Source organism: Schistocerca serialis, chromosome 2 (genome assembly GCF_023864345.2).
Source record: "Schistocerca serialis cubense isolate TAMUIC-IGC-003099 chromosome 2, iqSchSeri2.2, whole genome shotgun sequence".
Lineage (NCBI taxonomy): Eukaryota > Metazoa > Arthropoda > Insecta > Orthoptera > Acrididae > Schistocerca > Schistocerca serialis.
The window spans coordinates 240,511,462-240,531,545 of NC_064639.1; positions in this window are offsets into that span (position 1 = coordinate 240,511,462).

Sequence of the window (20,084 nt, forward strand, 5' to 3'; positions counted from 1 at the left end):
AATCTGAGCAGCCCTCTTCGATTGTTTGCAGATGATGCTGTCGTTTATCGACTAATAAAGTCAACAGAAGATCAAAACAAACTGCAAAACGATTTAGAAGAAATATCGAAATGGTGCGAAAAGTGTCATTTGACCTTAAATAACGAAAAGTGTGAGGTCATCCACATGATTGCTAAAAAGAACGTGTTAAACTTCGGTTACACTATAAATCAGTCTAATCTAAAAGCTGTAAATTCAACTAAATACCTAGGAATTACAATTACGAACAATTTAAATTGGAAGGAACACATAGAAAATGTTGTGGGGAAGGCTAACCAAAGACTGCGTTTCAATGGCAGGACACTTAGAAAATGTAGCAGACCTACTAAGGAGATTGTCTACACTACGCTTGTCCGTCCTCTTTTGGAAGGCGGTGTGGGATCCTTACCAGATAGGACTGACTGAGTACATCAAAAAAGTTCAAAGAAAGGCAGCATGTTTTGTATCATCGCGAAATATGGGAGAGAGCGTCACAGAAATGATACAGGATTTGGGATGGACATCATTAAAACAAAGGCGTTTTTCGTTGCGACGGAATCTTCTCACGAAATTCCAATCACCAACTTTCTCCTCCGAATGCGAAAATATTTTGTTGACACTGACTTACATATGCAGGAACTATCACAAAGGTAAAGTAAGGGAAATCAGAGCTCGTACAGAAAGATATAGGTGTTCAATCCTCCCGCGCGCAATATGAGATTGGAACAATAGAGACTTGTGAAGGTGGTTCGATGAACCCTCTGCCAGGCACTTAAATGTGATTTGCAGAGTATCCATGCAGATGTAGATGTTGACCAGCACCCACGGTGCCCACCTGGACAGCACGACACATCAATGACTAGTGCAGACAGCCCAGTCGTCAGCTGACTGCGGTAGCGTGAGCGACTGACGTAGGAGTCATTGAGCTGGAGAACCGAAGTAGATAGCCACAAAAGAGTGGGAAACAGGGACTGACGGCCGTCCGCTTAGATCAGCGTGGTTCACAAGATCGATGGAAAAATAGAACTACAAATGTAAGAATAAATATAACAACACACAAACAAGAGCATTGGACAAAAATGTATATAGCCAACGTGACAGAGCGCACCAGACTAAAATGATATAAAATAAAAATACAACTTAAACAAGGATTACGGATGATATATAAAAATATAGGTAAACTTGAGTAATAAGACAATGAGAGGAGAGGTGCGATAGGAGAAATATGCCAACTGTTAGGAGGGTACTCGAGTATAGACTCGTCTTAAAGAGCCAAAAAGTCTTAATATTAAAAGCTTAATTAAGCATAAAATAATATACGCAACAGGAATAACACTGAACAGATGAAAGACAGCCCGGTGAATCCGCGCGACAGCAGGCGTAATAAAAATAAGTGGGTTGTAAAAGTGAACAGAGGAAAGTGAGTAATGGAACTAAGCCTACGTTTTTGTTGAAAGACAATTTTATTCAAAGGCAAGAATCACACTGAAATCACTGCGATTTATGATGGTCCCCTGGACATTACAAAAGGCCGGACAAGGTTATCCATAGGGTGTGTGGTTACCACACACAGCACTTCATGCTCTGAAACGTGCTCCCATGCATTTCACAAAGCACAGAGCTCTTGTGGTAGAGCCGGCCCTTGTGGTTCTAGGCGCTTCAGTCCGGAACCGCGTTGCTGCTACGGTCGCAGGTTCGAATCCTGCCTCTGGCATGGGTGTGTGTGTTGTCCTTAGGTTAGTTAGGTTTAAGTAGTTCTAAGCCTAGGGTACTGATGACCTCAGACGTTAAGTCCCATAGTGCTCAGAGCCATTTGAACCATTTTGTGGTAGCGTGTTCCATTCCTAAAAAATGGCTCTGAGCACTATGCGACTTAACTTCTGAGGTCATCAGTCGCCTAGAACTTAGAACTAGTTAAACCTGACTAACCTAAGGACATCACACACTCCATGCCCGAGGCAGGATTCGAACCTGCGACCGCAGCGGTCGCTCGGTTCCAGACTGTAGCGCCTAGAACCGCACGACCACTCCGGCCGGCTTCCATTCCTCGACCAGTGTGACTGACAACAGCTGGATCGTCGTTGGTGTATGTTGACATGCTGCAATATGTCTCCCCAATGTGTCCCACACATAATCAGTGGGATTTAAGTCACGGGTCAGGCACGCTAATTCATTCGCCGATATTCTCTCATTCCAAGAACTCCTCCAAGCTCCACATGCGCTGTTTGATGCGCTCGTGCTGTGTCATCCGTAACAATGAAGTAAGGGCAGAATACATCCCTGAAAAGACGCACGTGGGGAAGGTACACAGTGTGACAATAGCGTTGGGTGACGAGTGGCTGGTTCAAATGGCTCTGAGCAGTATGGGACTTAACATCTATGGTCATCAGTCCCCTAGAACTTAGAACTACTTAAACCTAACTAACCTAAGGACATCACACAACACCCAGTCATCACGAGGCAGAGAAAATCCCTGATCCCGCCGGGAATCGAACCCGGGAACCCGGGCGTGGGAAGCGAGAACGCTACCCCACGTCCAAGAGCTGCGGACGGTGACGAGTGTGCCGTGTTCAAAGATTTAGAGGTCGGTACGTCCAAGCAGCATTATGCCTCCCCCCACAGCATAACACGTGGACCAACAAAATGATTATTTTCCACAATGCTGAACATACCCTCATATGGCGAGAGGTGAGAACACGTCATGCAAGCAGGTACGTTGTCGAACATGAGGCAGAGTCATATCCTAAAGCAGGAAACAAAAGACTTAGGATACGAGTCCACTTACAGTGCAGACATTTGAAGCCAAAGAAGTCTACAGTTCAGGGATGACTTTTGTAACAAATATAGTACAACAAAGTATTATCACTTTCTTTAATAGCTCTTTCCATTAAATAAAGTGCAGGCACATATACAGTACTAACAGTAACCAACTTCGATAACTACAGTATCAGAATATCATATACAAGGAAATGGAGCTGTATCATAATACGAATGTCAGTCACAATAACAGGATTTTACTCAAACCTCATCTCCAAGAATTTTACTACAAACAATATTCCAAAATGTTGAGAAATATTACTTAACAGTTAAAAGAAAGCATAACACCAAGAGTTTAAAAAGCTCTCAGAATGAAGCTGTAAATATATCGTAAATTGTGACAAATATAATTGTATTGTATTGTATGGAACTCAGGACCTAGAAACGATGGAGAGGCTTCATCGCCGCCGTAGCCCTCAGTGGTTCACAAACCCAAAACAGGCTACAGCAGTCCACCCACCCACCCCACCGCCGCCCCACACCGTCCACCGTCTCCAAGATTATTGTGCGATTTGACCCCCAGTGGACTCCCCCCCCCCCCCTCCTTCCCGGGAACATCTCACACCAGACGAGTGTAACCACAAATGTTTGTGTGGTAGAGTAATTACGGTGCACGCCTATGTGGAGACAGTGTTTGCGCAGCAATCTCCAACATAGTTTAACTGAGGCAGAACAAAGGGAGACAGCCCGCATTAGCCGAGGTAGTTGGAAAACCGCCTTAAAAACCATCCACAGACTGGCCGGCAGACCGGCACTCGACACTAATCCACCGAGCGGATTCGTGCCGGGGACCGGCACGCCTTCCCGCCCGGAAAGCAGTGCGTTAGACCGCACGGCTAACCGGGCGGACTGACAAATGTAATAAACAAACAATTTCACTTTCTTTAGTACCTGTTCCCACTGACAGCGGTGCTCAACATATTTACTATCCTACACCTCTCTTTTGTGAGAAATGGACTGTTAATGATCCGTCAATGGTTGTCAAGTTAAATCAAAATTTTATTGGTACACGTAAATATATAGATCTCCTCAAATCTGGTGTTCTGAGACAACTACCCTACACGCCGCTACAGTAACAAGCATATATGTAACTGAATCAGTTATATCGCTCTTAAAGAGTAAGGATTCCAACAGATGTGATAAAATTTCAAGTATGATAGTGACAGCACATTACACATTAGTTCTGTACTCAGTCACCTGTGTGGCGTGGGCAATTTCTTGACCAATTGAAACACTCGTAGTGCAACCACATTATAAAAAGAGAGAAAGAGATATCTGGACAGTTTCTTTGCTACCACTGTTTTCAAAAGTTTTTGAGAAAGCAATGTATAGGAGAGTAGGAGCACACCTCAGTACACATAATTTGCTGCCAGCCTCTCAGTTTTGCTTCAGGAACGTATTACTTACGGAAAATGCTATTTATACTTTCGTGTGTGGGACACAAGCAGGGCAATAGGTATTTTCTTTGATTTAACACAAACATATCATTTTGTCGATCACACAATACTTTTGCGTATGTTGGAACATCATGGGATTGAGGGAAAAGCTCAACTGTGATTTATTTCACATGTGGGAAGTAATAAGCTGCAGATTATCCTTCAGTGTCAACAAACAGGGAAGAGGTAAGAGTCATGTAAAGTGGATGAGCCATAGGGTTGTGTTCTGAGTGCACTGGTTTTCTTAGTATACAGCTTGTAACAGATATATGTGCAGATATTTTTATATGTGGTACATTAATATGAACACACATCAGTCTGTTGGTTGTTTTTCTCTCTGTGTAGAACAGGCTTTCCATAGACATGTCACAAATCTTACGACCTGATGTTTTCTGCCTGGCCATAATTGCAACACTAATCAGATTACACCTGTCAGTATAGATTAACTGTTTTGCATCCACATGTCCACACTTGAACACTTGACCTGCTGCCTAGGGAAAAATAAGCATTAATGTGTTGTTTGTTCCGTGCTTAGGTGGAGTTACTACCCAATCTAAAAACATATGTCTTGTAACAGCTGCAATTATTAGTCAGCAGATGTAAATAATGATGTAATGTTTTTGAGTTAACTGTGCTTAGTCACCAGTCCAAAAATTTGCACTTATACCCGTTACACCGTGTATATCAATGATTTGCCACTAAATATTGGAGATGATACAATAATTGTTCTCTTTGCTGGTGACACAATTGTTATCATTAAGGACATGGAACTTATGTACATGACGTCGATAATAGGTTAGTCAGCAATATTAGCACGTGGCTTTCAGGGAACAGATTAACACTTAACTGTGAGAAAACGCAATGCATATAGTTTCTGACACGGAACTATTCTAAATGCGAAATTTACTATCCGAAAGTGGTCAAACTGTCAGAGACGTCGACCATTTTAAATTTTTAGGACTGAGGGTAGATTGTAGGTTTTCTCGGAAATATCGCGTTAAAGATCTTGTGCGGAAACCAAATACTCCGCTGTAGAGTGAAAATTTCATTCTAGAAACAACCCTAAGGCTGTGGCTAAGCCATGTCTCCGCAATATACTTTCTTCCAGGAGTGCTAGTTCTGCTAGGTTCGCAGGAGAGCTTCTGTGAAGTGTGGAAGGTAGGAAACGAGGTACTGGCGGAATTAAAGCTGTGAGGACGGGCCGTGAGTCGTGCTTGGGTAGCTCAGTCGGTTTGCCGGCACGGTAACTCAGCGTGTTCGGTCAGAGGGTTAGCTGCCCTCTGCAATAAAAAAACTGAGTTAATGGATCAATGACGAACTGAAACGGGTGTCTTGCGACATCCGCCTCGAGCAGATACAAATAACAAAGACGAACAAAATGATATTAAAAAAAAACGTCGGTAGAGCACTTGCCTCCGAAAGGCAAAGGTCCCGAGTTCGACTCTCGGTCCGGCACACAGTTTTAATTTGCCCGGAAGTTTCATATCAGCGCACACTCCTCTGTAGAGTGAAAATTTCTTTCTACAAATACTGTTGTCTGCAGTGTCGCTGATCCTGAAACACCATTGCTTGTTTACTTTTATTGTATTATCTTGCATGGTGTTATATTTTGGGGCTCCTCTGTGCACTCACGAAATATATTCTTAGCCCAGAAGCAGGTGGTCACACTGATCTGCGATGTCATTCCGCAAACTTCGTGTAGGCAGTTTTCAGACGTCTCGAAATCGCAATTGTGCGGTCCCTGTACATATATGCCGTCACGGGATTTTTTGTTCACAATATTGACTAATTCATAAGAAAAAGCAACATTCATTCTGTGAACACTACGCAAGAAAACGAATTACATTTGCGTAACGCTTCCTTAGGAATTATACGGAAATTTGTACACATTCATAGGGTTTTATCTTCATTAGGCTTCCAGCAGCACTTAAAAAAGAATGGCTGATAAATCCCGAATAGTCAAATGCAAACTGAAAGGTTTTGTCGTGGCACAGTCCTTCTATTGTTTACAGGAGTTCATTGCAGTAGCTGAGAACTTTTGCCTGCAGTGCGTTATTTATTCGTACACTTTTTTGCGTTTTACTACTTTTTGTTTATAAGTTTTCTGATCAGGATTCTATAAATTATACGTACACTCAATCATTCCATTCATTGGACTTAATAATAATTAAATAGTGTTACGTACACATTTTATTTCATTGTTACAATGAAGACCATCACAGTCACGCATGACACGAAGTCTTTACAAGTTAATAACATTCGTTGTTCTGCAAGGAAGAAAAACTAGTATGGGCCAAATGTCATTACCGTTTATTTTGAATCTTACTCGTATATGAGCCAACAGATCAAATTCCTATTTAACGATGTTAACTTGTTCCCTAGATTCACTGTACTGAGAAACATTATCTTTCTTCTGTAGAGGTCAGTCATATATTACATACAACAAATCATTTTAGGTTTTAGTTAGTATTCAATAATTCTTAGGCTTATGGTCCACTGGATTTTGAAGCTACCACATGTCTGTGTTACAAAGCGAGTGTTTTCTTAGAAAAAATTGGGTCGCGTTCCAACGTGATGTTCTTCATTAAAATGCAGATGCCACTGTCTGCATTTCCATCCCATCTGCATGGTTATTGAATGGTATTCCGAGGGTGAAATTAACACCGTCCACCCCTTGCTATTTCCCAGCATCTCTTCCGAATTGATCTGGAGGAGGGAATTTTAGAGGGGGTAATGGTCCGTTGAGGCCTGTGTGTTTGTGTGCATCTGTGTCTGGGGGGTGTGGGGGTGATAAGAGGGAAAGAGATTGAAGTAGCTTTATTTTTTCTAGGAGTGTTTCTAAATGTTCGCTTACGCTTTAAAGAAAGACCTCTTGATGAACTTTTTTGTGGGAGTGCAGCTCGCCATTACACGCCATTAATCAGGCAAATATTCCTGCTAACAATGTTTCTTATATACATCACGAAAACAAACCCACAGATGGCTTTTTAACGTCTATGGACAACTAAATGTGGTTAGGTATCTTATATTCACATTTATAATCTTAAATTCATAAACTAGTGGCCACCATTCAATAGCAACGCCGGACAGTTCAGTCCAAGAGGTCTACGTCTTTCTCACTTTCAAAGAATATACATCCTCTGGCTTTTTCCAATAATGGCCAAGTCCATCTCTTTCGAGATTTTTCAACTTGTCTTGTAATCCTGCGAAAATTATTTCGGTGTTCAGTTATTTTTCATATTTTTATACGGTTTAAATTAAATGAGAACTTTCATCGTGGTTTCAAGTATATATATATATATCTTTCACCCATTATAGACATTACGCAGAATCCGCCTCCATGAAGAAACACTAGTGAAACAAACACATAATCGATTTCATTGTTCCTCACACAATTGTTTCTCATTTAGTTCAATTATTTTTCCGTGTCGTTGATTTAATTATGTTTTATATGCCATCCTTAACAGTAAGGAAAATCTTGATTATTGCTGGCCGGCCGAAGTGGCCGTGTGGTTAAAGGCGCTGAAGTCTGGAACTGCAAGACCGCTAGTGTCGCAGGTTCGAATCCTGCCTCGGGCATGGATGTTTGTGATGTCCTTAGGTTAGTTAGGTTTAACTAGTTCTAAGTTCTAGGGGACTAATGACCTCAGAAGTTGAGTCCCATAGTGCTCAGAGCCATTTTTGATTATTGCTGATAACGGTTTTTCACCGATGTGGGTATACACTGTGGGAGTTTATCGTTTGAGATTTGTAATTGTAAAATGCGTGGGACATTACCGCCTGCATTCTGTCTTCTTTTCTTGTTGCTAAAAGTTATCAAAAAATCAGCGGCTGTCGTTTATTAATATTGCGTTTTTCTCCTTCAAATTTAAAGGGTAACTGGAGCTTAGTGATTTCCAGTTTCGTATTCACATTTAAAAATTGTCACATTATGAAGCTGGTAGCAAGCCAATTTATTCCTGGTGGGTGTCGAAGGTTGCAAGTATGCACTGTCTAGTAAAACATTCTCTGAACGTCATGGGAATAAACAATATGTGACATTTGAAGGCATCTTTAGATGAAACTCACTTCTTGCATATACAGTAAGCGGAAGAACGATTAACGTAGAAGGATATTGATCAAGCAAAGGTTCCATTATCCTGTTTTTAAAGGAACTGTTTGTTTGATGATACATTTCATGGACCATGGAAAGATATTCTTGTAGAACACATTTTGTAACCGCTGCTGATTTTTAAACTAGCGCAATCCAAAGTATTGTCTATACACAGTCGAAAAGTCACCTTTTTGCAGTAAATGAAATGTGTTCGTAGTTGCGAATATGGACAACCACCAGCTGTGTAATGGAATGACGACAATAAAAATTTGTGCTGGACCGAGACTCGAACTTGGATATCCCACTCATCGCGCCCGGTCGCATTTTTCGGAACAGAATAAATTTTATTTCATCTAAGCTCAGAGCCGAATCACACACAGTACAGTTTTTTGTTTTGTTTTCTTTTTATTTTCTTCCTTAGACCTCTTCCATTTCAGGCGTTGGAAAAAACAAAGCTAGTGCCACCGCCACTTACATCCTAAAAGCTAACTAGGACGGTTGTTTGCCACCACTTCAGGCTCCGCTCACGAACAAAAATTACATGCACTTCCGAGCATTTTCTTTAAAAAAGGAAAAGGAAAGGGTACAACACTTTATTATATTTTTTTCATTTTTGGTTGTTATGTTTTATTTTTATTTTCTTAATCTTCTTCCAGGGGTGTCCATGGCAGTCAGACGGCGGGATGTCTACATCTACATCTACATCTACATCCATACTCCGCAAGCCACCTGGCGGTGTGTGGCGGAGGGTACTTTGAGTACCTCTATCGGTTCTTCCTTCTATTCCAGTCTCGTATAGTTCGTGGAAAGAAAGATTGTCGGTATACCTCTGTGTGGGCTCTAATCTCCCTAATTTTATCCTCGTGGTCTCTTCGCGAGATATACGTAGGAGGGAGCAATATACTGCTTGACTCTTCGGTGAAGATATGTTCTCGAAACTTCAACAAAAGCCCGTACCGAGCTACTGAGCGTCTCTCCTGCAGAGTCTTCCACTGGAGTTTATCTTACATCTCCGTAAAGCTTTCGCAATTACTAAATGATCCTGTAACGAAGCGCGCTGCTGTCCGTTGGATCTTCTCTATCTCTTCTATCAAGCCTATCTGGTACGGATCCCACACTGCTGAGCAGTATTCAAGCAGTGGGCGAACAAGTGTACTGTAACCTACTTCCTTTGTTTTCGGATTGCATTTCCTTAGGATTGTTCCAATGAATCTCAGTCTGGCATCTGCTTTACCGACGATCAACTTTATATGATCATTCCATTGTAAATCACTCCTAATGCTTACTCCCAGATAATTTATCGAATTAACTGCTTCCAGTTGCTGACCTGCTATGTTGTAGCTAAATGATAAGGAATCTTTCTTTCTATGTATTCGCAGCACATTACACTTGTCTACATTGAGATTCAGTAGCCATTCCCTGCACCATGCGTCAATTGGCTGCAGATCCTCCTGCATTTCAGTACAATTATCCATTGTTACAACCTCTCGATATACCACAGCATCATCCGCAAAAAGCCTCAGTGAACTTCCGATGTTATCTGCAAGGTCATTTACGTATATTGTGAATAGCAACGGTCCTACGACACTCCCTTGCGGCACACCTGAAATCACTCTTACTTCGGAAGACTTCTCTCCATTGAGAATAACATGCTGCGTTCTGTTATCTAGGAACTATTCAATCCAATCATACAATTGGTCTGATATTCCGTATGCTCTTACTTTGTTCATTAAACGACTGTGGGGAACTGTATCGAACGCCTTGCGGAAGTCAAGAAACACGGCATCTACCTGGGAACCCGTGTCTGTGGCCCTCTGAGTCTCGTGGACGAATAGAACGAGCTATAGTCCAGGTTGTCTTCTCGTTCAGCGAGGATGAAACGCCCTATAATTATCATTGATGTGTCTCATCAATCCATTATGTGCTATATTTCAATCTCTTCTCATACCCGGTACACCCCAACGATGTAGAGGGCGCGTAAACAACGACCCGACGTAATTCGCAAAGAGCAAATCATACGACGCCTTGTGCCATAAAACCGTTTAGTTGCTCGGTAAATAGTGCCAAAAAGATAACAACCCTGCACCGCTCTCACTAAAAATGTATTGCAATGCCATACTCTTAACCTACACCGTGGTGTTATGACGAGTAGCAGGGTAGTAACTGATGTCAGGGTGGATCAGTTAGGTGGGCTCTACTGACTGAGGCGTCCGTCGCAGCAACAATGCCAACATGCGCCGTGTCAGGAGCCAGTAGTCGGCAGCCGCACCACAAACGAAACGGTGCACATCGGTGTCGACAGCGGCGCATCTGGTGCAGAGAGGAACCTTGGCAAGATGTATCATGTGTAAGCGTTGTCGGGTGCGGAATTTTTCAGTTGTTATGACGTATCACAGCGCCCTCATCGCGGTGGGAAGGCGAGTGTATGTTACTCCACAACCGTCTGCAGCCGACCGCCGGATATCGGCGTTCATCACATTGGCAGGCAGTGTCCATTGATAGTAGCGGTAGAAGTCCTTGGTTCTAGGAGCCCGCGTGGTCGGTAGGACATTCAGTAGATAACTCCTGTCGACCAGATAGGTGTGAATGTGAGACAGTGCGGCCGGAGGAATTGAGGCGCCACGTCCTCAATCAGTGTACCAGGGAGGGTATCCTTGTCCGAATTACACAGGCGATGCATCGTCCGCAGAAACAGAGCGCGCGCCGTATTTTGCACGTTCATCATTGTAATGCCGCCTGTATGTGTGGACAACATTAGTCTCTAGTAAGGGTTCTTGAACACCCTGGTGTAGCCGACGATGTGACCTGAGGCAGCCTGGAACTTGGCAGCTACCGTAGCGACCATTGGAAGAACGTGTGTGTAATGATTAAGTTTCGGAGCGAGGTAGATCGTTGACAAAATGTACCCGCATGATCAAGTCAAGTGTTCTAAAGGTATGGAGACGAACTTGCGTGCGAATCACATTAAGTAGTCTGCGATACGTGTCTGCCGCTGTACGCTGCACATTCCCACGGAAGGTCACTCCCAAACATTTAATCACCGGGATCTTGGTAATGAGTACTGGTGTACTCATATTCAGTCCTCTGCCCACATCCATGTAGTGCGACTTCCCAGCCACCTCGTCGTATCGCTGAAACCACGTGATCACCGTACATATATTGTGAGGGGCCCACTTGTAACATATTTCATGAAAAATGACATGAAATGGTTATCATATGTAGAAGAGAATGAATCTTCAACACCACTGAACCAAAGATGTTGCCTGAGTGGCAGAATCGATTGTAAGTAGGGACGCGGAGCGCAGTAGGAGTTCCCGTAGCGCTCTGTTATAGGTAGGATGTAAGACTTTAAGCTAGTGGCTAGCTGTGAGAATTTAGCTGTTGGCCTATGGACACAGCATAATACAGTTTTTTAAAGTAATGGAATTTTATATTTTTAGTTTTAAGTATGCAGCAATGCAGTGTGCATCTTGGTAAACTGTTCTCTCCACAGTAGGCATTCAAAATATTCAATCCTGGCTCAGTGAAGTGCAATGCCGGCCGTAAAACAGCTTCCTGCAAATAATGTCAGTAGATTAGTGGTAAATGGACAACCTTGCAAATGTTCAGTGATAAGTTTGGATACTGATTCAGAGCTGTGCAATGCTGCCCGTGTTGAAACTGTTTCAAACGTTAATACTTTTCTGATTCTGGCACATTGATATTTTTCTGACTCTGATTGAAAAATGATTTCTTTTAAAAAAATACTCATTGGATTTAAACAAACACGACATGGAAGAGGATGAGGTACTGATACCGGGATATGCTAAGACCGAATGCTTCAGTTCGGAAATTGTATTCAAAATAAAGTTTTTCCTTCACAAAATCTAATATGAAACATTTTATATCAACTTCAAAATCAGTGAACTTCTCAATTTTTCTACAATTCTCACTTACTGACGTGATTAAACACACTTGGATTGTTACATGACAAAAAGTCTAACATCGTTTAACAAAACAGATTCCAAAATTTAACTTGTCTGTACCAGGATTACAAAACACACAAAATCGTGTATACCAAATCAACCTATACATTAAACCTGATGGTAAATACTTCGTTCCTACACTGAAGGGTCACTACTGTAAAATTAGCAAGATCCACATTGCGTTGCTGCATACTTAAAACTAAGTATACAAAATTTCATTACCTTACAAAACTGTATTATGCTGTGTCCATGGCCAACAGATAAATTCGCACAGTTAGCCACTAGCTTAAAGTCTTACATCCTATCTTTAACAGAGTGTAACGGGAACTGCTACTGCACTCCGCGCGCCCCTGCCACTCAGGCAACATCTTTGGTTCAGTGGTGTCAAAGATACAATGTATTCTACATGTGATAACCATTTCATGTCATTTTTCATGAAATATATTACAAAATCGGGCCCCTCACAATATCTTCTGCCGACCTCACCAAGGAAATTACATCGTCCGCATAGGAATAACATTTAAAACTCATATTGCGAATCGCCCTCCAAACGCTGTCGTAGACCATGAAGTGCAGGCTCGAGGGCAGCGGCAAAGAGAGGTTAGCACAGGGCATCCTTGTCGCACTGAGCGTTCAATAGTGAACGGTGGCGAGCGGTAGCCATTGACCAAGACTGTGGAAGGAGGCTCCGTGGATAAGACGGAGAACCACACCTGCCGATATTGGGAGAATCCCATCTTCTCTAAGACAGCCTGCAAGAAGTGGTGCTCAATCCGCTCAAATGCGTGGTCTAGGTCAACAGCCACAAGGGTACCTTCTAAGCGGCATGCCAACATGAGCGCCACCACATCTCTATTAGAGCTTCACTCCTTGTGTATATTACTGCCACCTCCCAGACATGTTTGGTCGGCATGAATGGCATCTTTGGCAACAGCGAGGAGGCGAGCAAGAACTATGCGGGCGAATTTCGTTTTGGCACGGTAGGGACGATCATGCTCTCCAAAAAATTCGTTGGCGGGCGGGAGACGGGGGGGAGCGAGGGACGCGAAAGAGTGGATCCAGGATTTCGCAGCACATCTGCCGCCAAACTTCCCCCATCAGCTCAGAAGTGTTATAAAATTCAAAAGACCATCAGGTCCAGAAGATTTGTTTCTCGCGCCCGACGACAGGGGCATGCGCGTTTCTTCCCGCATGACGGCCTCCAAGAATGTGGCATCGCCTTGCGCCCTATCCGTGCAGGGCGTCCTCAACGTCATAGTCAGGCCGTTGACCTGCTAGGTAGAGACTGCGGCAATAATCTGTGAGGACACGGGAGATGGCGTTGTGTCTCTGCACTTTGCCCGTCCGCCGAAATAACTGCAGTGATAAGTCACCTCTTAAGATGTCCGTTCTCTGACGATATGATAAAGAGAAGCTTGTTCCTCTGGGATGGAATCTTGCAGTCTCGCTCAAACCCGCATGCCGTCCGATCTATATCTGTAACGTCTGTCAGTTGTAGAATTTTGGAACACATATTATGTTCGAGTATAATGACTTTTCTGGAGACTACAAATCTACTCTGTAGGAATCAGCATGAGTTTCGAAAAAGACGGTCGTGTGAAACCCAGCTCGCGCTATTCGTCCACGAGACTTAGAGGGCCATAGACACGGGTTCACAGGTAGATGCCGTGTTTCTTGACTTCCGCCAGGCGTTCGATACAGTTCCCCACAGTCGTTTAATGAACAAAGTAAGAGCATATGGACTATCAGACCAATTGTGTGATTGGATTGAAGAGTTCCTAGATAACAGAACGCAGCATGTCATTCTCAATGGAGAGAAGTCTTCCGAAGTAAGAGTGATTTCAGGTGTGCCGCAGGGGAGTGTCGTAGGACCGTTGCTATTCACAATATACATAAATGACATTGTGGATAACATAGTAAGTTCACTGAGGCCTTTTGCGGATAATGCTGTGGTATATCGAGAGGTTGTAGCAATGGATAATTGTACCGAAATGCAGGAGGATCTGCAGCCAATTGACGCATGGTGCAGGGAATGGCAATTGAATCTCAATGTAGACAAGTGTAATGTGCTGCGAATACATAGCAAGATAGATCCCTTATAATTTAGCTACAAAATAGCAGATCAGCAACTGGAAGCAGTTAATTCCATAAATTATCTGGGAGTAGGCATTAGGAGTGATTTAAAATGGAATGATCATATAAAGTTGATCGTCGGTAAATCAGATGCCAGACTGAGATTCATTGGAACAATCCTAAGGAAATGCAATCCGAAAACAAAGGAAGTAGGTTACAGTACGCTTGTTCGCCCACTGCTTGAATACTGCTCAGCAGTGTGGGATCCGTACCAGATAGGGTTGATAGAAGAGATAGAGAAGATCCAACGGAGAGCAGCGCGCTTCGTTACAGGATCATTTAGTAATCGCGAAAGCTTTACGGAGATGATCGATAAACTCCAGTGGAAGACTCTGCAGGAGAGACGCTCAGTAGCTCGGTACGGGCTTTTGTTGAAGTTTCAAGAACATACCTTCACCGAAGAGTCAAGCAGTATATTGCTCCCTCCTACGTATATCTCGCCAAGAGACCATGAGGATAAAATAAGAGAGATTAGAGCCCACATAGAAGCATACCGACAATCCTTCTTTCCACCAACAATACGAGACTGGAGTAGAAGGGAGAACCGATAGAGGTACTCAATGTACCCTCCGCCACACACCGTCAGGTGGCTTGCGGAGTATGGATTTAGATGTAGATGTAGATCTGTCAGCTGTGATCTGGAGAAGCCTTTGCTGTATCCTGTGGACGACCGTTTGGCGCTCTGGCGAAGGTTGTTGCGACTCTAGTTCTCGCAAGACAGTGTAGTAAACCTCAGAGGTCGATCGGAGGAAAAGCGCCTGTCTCGTCCACACGCCATGAGCATGCGGCGAAGAACTGGTTTGGCGCAGTGTGTCCACCATTGTGTCGTGGAATTACGGGTAGGACGCCGTCACTCACATAAATGCCAGATATCAGTAACAGCTACACGACAAGCCTCTTCCCGGCGAATGTTCACTTAAGAGTCCAGGGTCCTCTACTACGGCTCGTCTGTTGTCTTGGCAGAGTCACGGCGCAGATGAAGGCCTGCTGGTCGGTGAACGAAGTGGGCCACAGCTCGGCAACGATAGTCGCTGCCCGAAGACCTCAGGAGACGTAAATCTTGTCCAACCTGTTGGCCGAGTGGCTGATGTGTGTATATCCACGTCGGTCACCGTGAATTAGTGTCCATGTATAATGCAAAGCGAGGTGTCTGACCATAGCATGAAGGGCTGGACACGGGACATGGTGATCCTCACTGCGTAAGACGCTGTTAAAGTCCCTGCCCACCACGAAAGGCTCTGTTGCGCCTTAAAACAATGGAGCTATCTCAGGAGAGCAGTAGAGCGTTCGCTCTCGACGCTTCACAGTACCTGACGAGGCATACTGATTCACAAGACGGACTGCACCGATGGTGAGCGCAATGCCTCTCGCTGGTGGCAAATACTGATTAGACTAGCGGAACACTTCTCACGGCCAGACCGAAGCTTCCATATGTCGTCAACAATATGTCTACAACCTGCACTCGTATATTCATTATGTACATTTACGAAAAGGGGATAAATTTTGAGAGTCGCTTGCCCGATGTCTGCGGATAAAAAAAAATTACAGTACCTATGTTGCTCAGATCAAAACCGTATATTCATTATGTACATTTACGAAAAGGGGATAAATTTTGAGAGTCGCTTGCCCGATGTCTGCGGATAAAAAAAAATTGCAGTACCTATGTTGCTCAGATCAAAACAACAACTCCAATCGCGTAGCGTATTGTATCTTTTGCAGTTTCCTGTGGCAATTAGTTTCTCAGATGGGGATCAAATACACTCGTACTAAGGTACAGTGTTATACAGCTTCTCATTGAAATTGTCTTTTTCTTCCCCCTATAATTCCTGTTATTAGTTAACTGTCTTTCCCTCCATCTACCTGAGTTCCTTGCTGTTGGTTTTTTTTTTTTTTTTTTTTTTTTTTTTTAACCATCACTTCTGCTTTCTAATGTCTTCTTTCTATCCATTATCTTAGGATCGGTATCTTATTTCCACACAGGGCCTACTGGCGCGGTACTCTCTCTTCCCGCCTATATCAAATTTCCGTGCACAGAGAATCGTTAGCCTAGCTGAATATTCCTATGTTATTTCGAGTGTTCTGTTCCTCTTGCAGTCATGGGAGCTACCCCATGTGCTGTTGTTGCGCTCTTCAGTCTGAAGACTGGTTTGACACCGCGCGAGGTAGCCGCGCGATCTTAGATGCGTTATCACGGTCCGTGCGGCTTCCCCCGTCGGAGGTTCGAGTCCTCCCTCGGGCATGTGTGTGTGTCGTCCATAGCGTAAGTTAAAGCTAGATTAAGTAGTGTGTAGGCTTAGGGACCGATGACATCAGCAGTTTGGTCCCATAAGACCTTACCACAAATTTCCAATTTACTGGTTTGGCGGAGATCTCCATGCTATTCTATATTGCGCAAGAATCCTCATCTCTGTATTAACAGTGCAACATACATCCGCTTACACCTGCTTGCTGTACTCAAACCTTGGCCTCCTTCTACACATTTTACTAACAACAATTCCTTCCATTATCAAATGACGATTTCTTCATGCCTTTTATGATTCCTTCTTTTAGTCAAATTGAGCCACAAATTTCTTATTTCCTCAGTTCGATACAGTGACTCCTCTTTAGTTATACCATATAATTTCAAACGCTCTATTACCTTCTTTACTGAAATGCTTTTAGTCCACTTTTCACTTCTGTGCAACAAAACACTCCTTATCAATACAGTCAGAAAAGACTTCCTAGCATTTATATCTATGTTACATATTATGATATTCTCTACATTAGGACGCTTTTCTTGCCACTGTTTGTCTACATTTTCTCTCTAGTTCGGCAATCGTCAGTAATCTTCCTGCTCAAATAGCAACAAAAAAAATTGTCGAGCACTTTTTGTGTCTCATTTACTAATGAACTTTCTTCAGCCTCGCCTAACTTCATGCTACATTCCATGATCCTTCTTTTACTTTTTTCGAAGTCCATCTTATAACCTCTTTTCAAGACACTATACATTACATTCAACTGTTCTTCCTGCTAGGCCTTCGCCGTCTTTGGCAGACTTACAATGCCATCGGCAACTCTAAGTTTCTATTTCTTCTCCTTGAACTTTAATTCCATTTCCTAATTTTCCCTTGGTTTCTCTTACTGTCTGCTTAATGTCCATCAAGGACAGGCTACAACCGTGTCTCACTACGTTCTCAGCAGCTGCTTACCTTTCACGTAAATACTCGCTCCAGTCACATTAATGTGACCACCTGTCATAAGCTAGAATGTAGCCAGGAAGCTGCGAGACGCGCAGTAAGGTAGTCACTGAGGTTCTGGAAGATATCAACAATGATATGGGGCCATGCCGACTCCAGTACCATAGTCGGCGCTAGATTTCTCTGTTGAAGATCCATGTCGCCAATAGCCCGTTTGAGGTTGTGCCACAGATTACAGATTGGTTTTAAATCCGGGAAATTTGATACCTAGGAAGCTGCTGGATGTGCAGTAAGATGGTCAGTGAGGTTCTGGAAGATACCAACAAAGATATGGAGCCATGCCGCCTCCAGTACCATAGTCGGCGCTAGATTACTCGGTTGACGATCTATGATGCCAACAGCCCGATCGAGTTGGTGGCACAGATTACAGATTGGCTTTAAATCCGGGGAATTTGGTACCTAGGAAGCTGCGAGATGTGCAGTAAGATAGTCAGTGAGGTTCTGGAAGATACCAACAAATATATGGAGCCATGCCGACTCCAGTACCATAGTCGGCGCTAGATTACTCGGTTGAGGATCCATGATGCCAACAGCCCGATCGAGGTGTTGCCACAGATTACAGATTGGGTTTAAATCCGGGTCATTTAGTTCCCAGGAAGCTGCGAGATATGCAGTAAGATAGTCAGTGTGGTTCTGGAAGATACCAACAAAGATATGGAGCCATGCCGACTCCAGTACCATAGTCGGCGCTAGATTCCTCGGTTGACGATTCATGATGCCAACAGCCCGATCGAGTTGGTGCCACAGATTACAGATTGGGTTTAAATCCGGGTCATTTAGTTCCCAGGAAGCTGCGAGATATGCAGTATGATAGTCAGTGTGGTTCTGGAAGATACCAACAAAGATATGGAGCCATGCCGCCTCCAGTACCATAGTCGGCGCTAGATTACTCGGTTGACGATCTATGATGCCAACAGCCCGATCGAGTTGGTGCCACAGATTACAGATTGGCTTTAAATCCGGGGAATTTGGTACCTAGGAAGCTGCGAGATGTGCAGTAAGATAGTCAGTGAGGTTCTGGAAGATACCAACAAAGATATGGAGCCATGCCGACTCCAGTACCATAGTCGGCGCTAGATTTCTCGGTTGAGGATCCATAATGCCAACAGCTCGATCGAGGTGTTGCCACAGATTACCGATTGGGTTTAAATCCGGGGAATTTGGTACCTAGGAAGCTGCGAATTATGCAGTAAGACAGTCAGTGAGGTTCTGGAAGATACCAACAAAGATATGGAGCCATGCCGCCTCCAGTACCATAGTCGGCGCTAGATTACTCGGTTGACGATCTATGACGCCAACAGCCCGATCGAGTTGGTGCCACAGATTACAGATTGGCTTTAAATCCGGGGAATTTGGTACCTAGGAAGCTGCGAGATGTACAGTAAGATAGTCAGTGAGGTTCTGGAAGATACCAACAAAGATACGGAGCCATGCCGACTCCAGTACCATAGTCGGCGCTATATTTCTCTGTTGAAGATCCATGACGCCAATAGACCGTTTGAGGTTGTGCCGCAGATTACAGATTGGTTTTAAATCCGGGAAATTTGGTACCTAGGAAGCTGCTGGATGTGCAGTAAGATAGTCAGTGAGGTTCTGGAAGATACCAACAAAGATATGGAGCCATGCCGACTCCAGTACCATAGTCGGCGCTAGATTCCTCCGTTGACGATCCATGATGCCAACAGCCCGATCGAGTTGGTGCCACAGATTACAGATTGGGTTTAAATCCGGGTCATTTAGTTCCCAGGAAGCTGCGAGATATGCAGTAAGATAGTCAGTGTGGTTCTGGAAGATACCAACAAAGATATGGAGCCATGCCGCCTCCAGTACCATAGTCGGCGCTAGATTACTCGGTTGACGATCTATGATGCCAACAGCCCGATCGAGTTGTTGCCACAGATTACAGATTGGCTTTAAATCCGGGGAATTTGGTACCTAGGAAGCTGCGAGATGTGCAGTAAGATAGTCAGTGAGGTTCTGGAAGATACCAACAAAGATATGGAGCCATGCCGACTCCAGTACCATAGTCGGCGCTAGATTTCTCGGTTGAGGATCCATAATGCCAACAGCTCGATCGAGGTGTTGCCACAGATTACCGATTGGGTTTAAATCCGGGGAATTTGGTACCTAGGAAGCTGCGAATTATGCAGTAAGACAGTCAGTGAGGTTCTGGAAGATACCAACAAAGATATGGAGCCATGCCGCCTCCAGTACCATAGTCGGCGCTAGATTACTCGGTTGACGATCTATGATGCCAACAGCCCGATCGAGTTGGTGCCACAGATTACAGATTGGCTTTAAATCCGGGGAATTTGGTACCTAGGAAGCTGCGAGATGTACAGTAAGATAGTCAGTGAGATTCTGGAAGATACCAACAAAGATATGG